Raw genomic sequence first — 9,379 nt, forward strand, 5'->3', positions numbered from 1 at the left:
GGTCACAGCAGAACCTGGCCACAGGCTCAGCCCACTGTATCTACGTGCCAGGCATCTGTGAATGAACACCAGGCCGGGGCCCGTGCACACATATGCAGGGGAAGGCCGAGCTGACCCTCTGGGGCCGGCCGCATCAACAGACAGGGTTCCGGACAAAGGACTCCTGGTGGCTGGAGCTAGAGGCTCTCTGCTGAAATCCATCGCCAGCTGGGCATCCCCTGGGGCACGGCAGGGTGTGTGCCATCATCTGGGCGGCTGAGAGACGCCCTCCCTGTTTAAGGGGTCTTGTCCTGGGAGGATGAGGGAGGGGCAGTCCTCCCCTGACTGTCACAATCTCTGCTCGAGTTTCTAATTCAGTCCATGAGGTCGGAGCTATTTTCATTTTACAGCTTCGAAAGTTTCTATTCGCTAAGGTTACCTAAGTAAAAAGTAGGGAACAGAGGATTAAACCCAGCCCTGCCAGGCTCCCGGATATGTGTGTGTGTGCTTTTTCTTGCACTATACTACCTTCTAGGGAATTTCTTTGTTTGGAAGATGTAACTATATTCTTCCCTGAGGAAGGCAGCCTTCTTTCAATGGCCTCAACATCATCCCCTTCATCCGGAGACCTTTCTGCTTGGAAATTCACTCAAGGTCAAGGGTCGATAATCTGCTGGAATGTTGCAGAATCCTGGGGAGGCTCAGAAATCTACGCTCTGGGGCGATGCACATGCACAAGAAAGACAATGTGAGCATGTGTGTTGGTGCATTGGAGTGTCTCTGAGTGTGTGTGGGTGAATGAAGACGTATTTCAGGTGAGAGACATCTTGTGATGGTTTGTCGGTGTGTGTTGTGTGTGACCTCACATGAGGGTTCAAGAATGGATCTATGAGGGAACATGAACTTGAGTGTGCGAGGGTGAGCATGCATAGGGCTGAAAGTCAAGTGGTATGCACAGGTGTTGCTGACTCCATGGTTAAAATGTGAAAAGAACATATGTAACAGGTGGCTCCTGGCTCTGCACTACGTGACCTGCAGGCCTGTGTGCCTGCACCCACCTGCCACGCAGCCAGCTCAGTCTTACAACATGGAGCAGCTGGGAGGCTGACGCCTGTCCCAGCGGGTCCTCTGGGACGCTGCTCCATCTTCTGTTCTCCATGGTCAGTGGAATTCTTCACACTTGGAGAATTTACACTGAATAACAACACCATGTGTGTCTTTCATACGAACGTGTAGCCCTGTATAAATACCTGTGAACGTGAGACTGTGTGAAAGTACTGCCTTTGCCTTCCCAACGGATCAGTGAGTTTTAAGTTCGGGAAAGACGGGGTCCAGGCTTTATGCTTCCTGTAGCCACTAGCACGGTCAGAGCACTTGCCATGTTGCAAAGATAAAGACCACGGTTTGAATCTCACCTCCACCATGTGCAAGGTGTTGTTACACTGAACAGGTAAGGAGCTTCTCTTCACTCACCACTAGCTCTCATAGGAAGGGCAAGACCTGCTTCAATATGGTCGTATCTGTGTGTGTGTGCGCTTGGCACATGGCGTGCCCTTTCCATGCTTCCTCATCTTATCAGCCTCCTCTTGGGTGTAGGGTCTCCCTCCAAAAGACATGGCTCTGTCAGGAAGTGGAGAATAATAATAAAAGCAGGAGCTAACATTCATCCAACATTTACTATGTGTTACATCCTACTTACTATTATTTACATTGTCTCATTGAAGACCCCTCCCCGTCAACCCCAGGTTGCAGGTATTATTCTGCCCACTATACACATGAGTAAAGTGAGGCTTAGGGAAGTATTGGATTCAGTCCATCATAGGCATGCATCTGGCACCCAAACCCACTATGACGGGATAAAGAAAAATTCCGCAAGATAGTCCACACATAACCCGTGTGCACACAATCCTAGTGTGATAATTAGTGGAGGAGAAAATTAACTGAAGCCCAGAGAGGCAAAATTCAACCTTGTCTTAATCAACTGAGGGAGGGAGGGTGAGGAAATAGAGAATAAGAAACCAAATGAGAGTTCTGGGGCAAGGTCATGTATGTGAGGCAGGAGAGGAGCTACTTTGAGCCTGTGCGGACTGAGGTATCTGAGGGTGGGGAATTGGCTCAAAGAGCTCATCATTTTCAGGGAGTCCACTTAAGGTGTCTACAGCTTTTCAATTCATTTTGTGTGTCATCGTTGAGTTTTGTTGAATGCAACGCTGTGTTGGAAATATTTACGAAACATAGGTCTAGAAACTGGATGCGCCCCCAGCATTCCGTGGTGTCAAATAGTGAAGGTGGCTGCAGAGGCTATGTGCTCTCTCCACCACGGACAGGAGCTGAGACTTTGAAGACTGGCCTCCTGGGAACAACTAGCACTCGCAACACTGGCTGCTGCTCTACGCAGTCCTGGAACGCACTGCTGCTTACTTACACACATCCCGCTGTCCTTCTGCTCTGAACCTCCCTGCTCCCGGTGTTCTTCGTGGAAAGACATTTTCTGGGAGCCCTGTGGTGAATGTCATTATGACACAGATGGCCAAGTTCTCCTTCCTCCCTCAACAGCCCTCAGTGTTCTCTCTCTGTCTCCTCTGAATTCTGAGGGCAGGAATGACGTATCTGTGGCTTCCAAGTTGCCCATGAATTAGACGTCTTCCGGTCAAACTGCTTTTTGTTGTCTTGATGGTCTGAGCTTGCTTTCATCACGGGGATTAAACCAAGAATACTGGAGCCTTGTGTGTGAGTTTGTGCTTCCACAGCATCCCTCACATTCTAAATGAAAGGAGGGGCAGGTATTTACGAAGGATGCGATGATGCATTGCTGCTTGGGATGTATGGACTGGTGATGGATAAATAGGTAGATGGATGGAGCCTAACTGGAGGGCATGAACAGTGGTGGTGGAGGACGAAGAGACCAGCCAAGCATGGAAGCAATGCTAAATTAAAACTAAACGTTTTGTCTTTAGCGTATTCTGAATTCTACAAATCTGCTATCTATGTTGGGGATAATTCACAAATTTAGTTTATGTTTTGTTCCTTTCTGATTCCTTTGGGAACTTCTGTGGATTTTCAGTGATTCCCTTGTAGCCCAGAAACGTGAAATGGGAGACAGGTACAGGAAAAGAGATGCAAAGACCTCAATGTGGGGACTCTTAGTGAGAGAAGGATTCGGTGGAAAGGTATGGGTGTAGTGGACGTAATAGAAAGAAGTTTGGATTACCTGTGGGCCTGAGGTTACCACCGTTTACTCAGGTTACCCTGATACCGCAAGGAGTTAGGGTATGGAAAGTAACAGGGCAGTGAGGGAAAAATAGCCCAGGAGAAACCCCAAGCTAGAGAATCAATGGGTGCTATGACTTTAAAAATTATTCACAGTGGATACGTGTGTGTGATGGATGTATGATATTATTTTAACATCTTTATTGTGGTATAATTGCTTTACAATGGTGTGTTAGTTTCTGCTTTATAACAAAGTGAATCAGCTATACATATACATATGTTCCCATATCTCTTCCCTCTTGCATCTCCCTCCCTCTCACCCTCCCTATCCCACCCATCCTGGCGGTCACAAAACACTGAGCCGATATTCCTGTGCCATGTCGCTGTTTCCCACTAGCTATCTACCTTACATTTGTTACTGTATATATGTCCATGCCTCTCTCTCGCCCTGTCACAGCTCACCCTTCCCCCTCCCCATATCCTCAAGTCCGTTCTCCAGTAGGTCTGTGTCTTACTCCTGGCTTACCCCTAGGTTCTTCATGACATTTTTCCCATAAAATTCCATATATATGTGTTAGCATACGCTATTTGTCTTTCTCTTTCTGACTTACTTCACTCTGTATGACAGACTCTAGGTCTATCCACCTCATTACAGAGAGCTCAATTTCATTTCTTTTTATGGCTGAGTAATATTCCATTGTATATATGTGCCACATCTCCTTTATCCATTCATCCGATGATGGGCACTTAGGTTCTTTCCATCTCCGGGCTATTGTGAATAGAGCTGCAATGAACATTTTGGTACATGACTCTTTTTGAATTTTGGTTGTCTCAGGGTATATGCCCAGTAGTGGGATTGCTGGGTCATATGGTAGTTCTATTTGTAGTTTTTTAAGGAACCTCCATACTGTTCTCCATAGTGGCTGAACCAATTCACATTCCCACCAGCAGTGCAAGAGTGTTCCCTTTCCTCCACACCCTCTCCAGCATTTATTGTTTCTAGATTTTTTGAGGATGGCCGTTCTGACTGCTGTGAGATGATATCTCATTGAAGTTTTGATTTGCATTTCTCTAATTATTAATGATGTTGAGCATTCTTTCATGTGTTTGTTGGCAGTCTGTATATCCTGTTTGGAGAAATGTCTATTTAGGTCTTCTGACCATTTTTGGACTGGGTTGTTTGTATTTTGTTACTGAGCTGCATGAGCTGCTTGTAAATTTTGGAAATTAATCCTTTGTCAGTTGCTTCATTTGCAAATATTTTCTCCCATGATATATGATCTTTACATAGACTGTCTCTTACACATTTTGTTAGCTTGAACAAAATCTCGTCTTTTCCTTTACCAGTGGGAGAGTTTTTGAGGCCAGGTTCTCAATTCATTTTCACCCACATGGCCTTGGAGTATTCTCTGAATTTCCATTTATTTGCCTCTACTCTACTCTTGAGCTCCTGGCTGGGTTTCCCTTACTCTTTCTGTGCCTCCGTTTTTGAGACGGGTATCATCTCCCTTGGGTCCAAAGGCTGTTCTTATTTTGAAAGTATGGGGGGATGTGTCTCCATGCGGCTGAAGTGCCCATCTCTCCTCCTCACCCTGGCAGGACCATGGAAAATGTCCTTCAGCTCAGAAGTGCATCTCCCCATGCCTTCTGCTCAACCTGCACCCACATGCCCAGCCCTCCTAGGGCTCATATTTAGGCAGCAGGATACAAAATCTGCAGGAGTTAACGACTGTAAGATGACGAAATAATCAAACCGACACATTCATGGCAGCGAAATTGTGTTTAATTGTTTGAAAAACTGGAGCAGAGACCAAGTGTGCTAGGAAAGGATGGTCGGGCATGTTGCTTAAGTTTCCAAGAAGCCAAAAGGGCGAAGTATACAAGTCTGCAAAGAAGATTAGACGGTTTAGAACCGGATCCTTTGCTAAATGGAAATTGCAGCTGCTAATTCATAAGAAATGTTGATCCAGGAAGCTGCCATCTTGGTGCTGCCTTTTCCACAAATGTGGCTGCTTCCAGAAGCCGGGGGTGGGAGGTGCTGACAGCTAGCTGGCTGAGAGAGGGGAGTGGGCTTCATGTTCTCTGTTCTGCAGGGAGCTTGGCCTCTGGCCCATGCCTGCGGTTTACTTCTGCTTGGACTTCTGGCACTGCTGAGGGTCTGGGCACTTTGGGATAGAGGGCTCCTTGCCCTTGGGTGGAGGTTGGCAAGGCTGCTTGCTGTGCTGAGGTGGAGTTTAGCAGTGTTTTGGTGGGGGGAAACAGTACTTTACTGGGGGGCAGCATTGCCGCGGAGGGGGACAGTACTGCTGAGGTGGGGGACAGCAATCCTTTGGTGAGGGGCAGCAATACTTTGGTGGGGTGCAGCATTGCTGGGATGGAGGGCAGCAATCCTTTGGTAGCGGGCAGCACAGCTTCTGCTTTGGATGATACATTCTGGTCTGGATGTGCACTGCAACGGAAAAGACACTGAAGTGAGGAACTCTAGAACCTTAGAGACACTCAACCCAGGAGAACCACTTGCCTCGTTCAAACCTGTGCCGTTTCAACCTTTGCCTGGTGGCTTCACCGATTAAATGTGTGTGTGTGTGTCTGCAATGATGTGAGTCAGTACAAATTGTAGCTACAGTTTGTAAGCCATAGCAAGGTTTTAATTGAGACAAATAAAGAAATATAGAAGGAAGGAAGGAAAGAAGAAAGAGAGGAAAAATGGGTGAAAGGAGAAGAGAAATGGAGAGGGGTAGAAAAAACAAAAATATAAAAAATGAGAGAGAGACAGACAGACAGAGACAGGAGAGAGAAGGAAAGAATAAGAAGAAAGGTCAGGGGCAATGAGGACAAATGTATTATCCTTCCACAGCAGATACTGTGGAATTTAGAACATGATTTTCTTGGATGTGAGTCCAGTCTCAAAAATTAACCAGCTGTGTGACTTTGAGCAAGGTACTTAACTTCTCTGTACTCTTCTTAAAGTTGTTGTAAGGATTAATGAGCATATAAAACTCCACACAGACACATGTAAATACACAGGTAAATATGAGTGTAAAGATATATGTGTGTGTGTGCTCGCGTGGTCACACACACACACACACACGAGAACCAAAACACAATGAGTGCTCTTGTAAAGATTTTGACCTTTTATATAAATATCAAACAATTGTAATGGAGCTTGTTAACCACTCTGTAAGAGAATTCATAGAAAAGGCTCATCTAGAGACAAAACGACCGTTTAGATCGAGACTAAATTCTAGGGGAGAATGCACATCTTAGAGAGGGAACTCATGGATCCCCAAACACTGAGCACACGGGGGTGGAACAATGGTCCCTTACTCCCAGAGCAGGACATGGCCGCTTTACCACCTCCTCATGTCCTTGCTGCTCTGAGCTCCCTGGGCCTCTGCCCCCTGCTCCCTGAGGAGCTCTCCTCCCTCGCTGCACTGGCCTTTCCCTTCAGGGCAGCCCTGCCCTAGACTTGGTGCCACCCTCTCCTTACCAGCTCCACTCAGATCATGGCCACAACAACAGCACCACCACACATGCCAGCAGGACCCTCAAGACAGGACTCTGGTCACACCCTGGACCCCCATCTCAGCCCACCCCACACTCTTCAGATGTTGACTTGTAGCCCAAGAGAGGTGGGTCCCAAATGATACGGACGAGAGAGGTGCCCACACGAGGCCTTTCTTTCTGACCAGTCAGTGCGCAAGTCCCAGCTGCCTGCAGAGTTTTGAACCAGGTAAAACCAGGCTCACAGGAGAGGCGTTCCTTTGCCCGACATACCCTAGTTCACCAGTGGCTGGAACGAGGAGATGCTGAGGCCTTGGGGATGCTCTAAGACTGCACACATTTTACACGTCTCAAATCCCTCTTGGAAGCCATGAGGTGGCCTACGACTGGGGCGTGCTAGGCCCCAGTCACAATAGGATGCATCTGCCCTTCCTCAAGCTTCAGGTTTACTCATATCCTGGGCTGGCACACTCACTCTTGGTTTGATGGCGCTTGAGGACGCCAGTGCCTTCATGCGAGCTCTGGCCCCATTTCCCCATCACTTTACGAGCCGTGGCTTCCTCGTGTTTCGAAACCCACTCGTGATGTTTTCCCTAGAACCTTGACGTCTGGGATGGTGCTAAGCAAGCATGCAGGACACTGCTGGGTGTGGGAGCGGTGAGGGTAGTGTTCCAGGATATTCCGGTTGGTGTGGGATGGTGTGGGCAGCTCAGCGTGCACAGGGAGCCTTCTTGTAAGAGAATCAACTACTCAGGAGTGAGTGGTTCTTGGGGAGACTCAGTAAATTCAGCAAAGTTGGGACCATGACTTAACCTAGATTCAGAGTCACATTCAGCCTGAACTGGAAACAAACTGGGCAACCCACTTTGATTTTTCACCTGCTGTAATATAAAGAAAAAAATGGAGTCTGTAGCTGTCTCTGCTGCCTCTTGGTCAGCAAAACATTAGTCTTCATTCACAGAAACTGGGCGGATACAGTTGACAGTACGTATCTCTCTTACAGGTGTATAAGTCACGCAGACTGCATGCTTCTCAGGGAAATGATTATCATGGGGTGGAGAGGCTGGGGAGCTAAAAACTTTGACCTGGCGTGGGCTGCTGGCCCAGTCACTCAGTCTGGCTCCTGAAATCTGATCTCCCAGGGCTTAAGGGCTGATGCGTCCTTCCTGTTCCACTTAGAGCTTCCAGAACAAAGAAGGATGCCACAGGGCAGGAACCAGGATGAAAATGTTGAAACAACATCCACCAAAGGATGAAACATACCTTAAATAATTCCCCAATTAGTGTTCCGACTGGGGCTCTGATCTTCACCAGCTGGGTGACTTTGGGCACTATACATCTGTGAGCACCAGTTTCCTCATCTGCTAAACAGGATAACCCCATAGTGCATGTCAGCTGAAAGGCATACTTTGGACAACATGCGTAAGCATGTGCACACTGTTGGGCACAGAATAAGGGCTCAACGATGGTTGGGTGCTCCATGGAGTCAGGCTCTGAAAGCTGGGGCAAAGCCCACTCTTAGAAGTAGGGAGGAGGAGGTCATTGCCACATTTGAAGGCAAGTAGCGGCACTTGCCACCAGTGTCCTAAGACTTTGACTGACACAAATGGAAATGGGGAAGCTAGTCCTGAGGATGGCACGTTTGATTCTCAGACCTGGAATTTAGCCACAGCTCAGCTGCAAGCACTACAGTAACCCTAGATCTTGGGAATTCACACTGCAGCATGAGAAGACAGACTTGGATATCAATGATGTCTCCTCTGGGACTCACCGTAAGGGCAGACTATGCATGGGCTCGGCCCCGAGGGAAATCCAGAGGATCCCAGGCCTTCCCGGGAGAAGAACCCCTTCCGCCTGTTGTCACTCTGACAGAAGCAACCCTGATAGGCTTGGAGAGAGATTTCAGCTCAGGTCCCTAGTAGCAGAGAGGAAAGGCCACGTGGGGCATGTGTTCTTGGATAACTAATAATTCATCAAGACGTAGTGAGCTCACACAACACACCAGGCCCTGGGGACGGTGGCCAGCAAGGAGGGCCAGAGCCTTCCTGGTCCCTATACTTCTTCACATCCTCTTCTCCGCATACTGCTTCCAACTCTGTAGATACTTTTCAATGGTTTGGCTTGGATTAGCTGAAGAACTCAAACCCACTTGTGGCCGTCGCAATGCCTGTCTAACTAGAGAAAATGTGAACGTCTGAAGATCCATGAGTTTGGGTGTTACATCCAGTCCATCTTTTCTGGCCTAAGGGCTCACTACCCAGAACAGATTTTGTTGGGTGTGGAATCTGCTATCTCAAGCATGCATTACGTAGTATTGCATCTAACAACAGAGGACATAGGAACATGTCCTCTAGGAGCCACAGGTACAACTAAACGCTTATCCTTGGAATGGTATTGTTCCCTGACATTCATTAGCAGCACTCTTTGTCTTCCTCCAAACCTCTGCCTCTCATATACAAACACACAGACAGACACACAGAGAGGGCAGAAGGGACAATTGGGACCAAGGAGGTCACAGCAGAACCTGGCCACAGGCTCAGCCCACTGTATCTACGTGCCAGGCATCTGTGAATGAACACCAGGCCGGGGCCCGTGCACACATATGCAGGGGAAGGCCGAGCTGACCCTCTGGGGCCGGCCGCATCAACAGACAGGGTTCCGGACAAAGGACTCCTGGTGGCTGGAG

This window comes from Tursiops truncatus, chromosome 10 (genome assembly GCF_011762595.2).
Source record: "Tursiops truncatus isolate mTurTru1 chromosome 10, mTurTru1.mat.Y, whole genome shotgun sequence".
NCBI lineage: Eukaryota > Metazoa > Chordata > Mammalia > Artiodactyla > Delphinidae > Tursiops > Tursiops truncatus.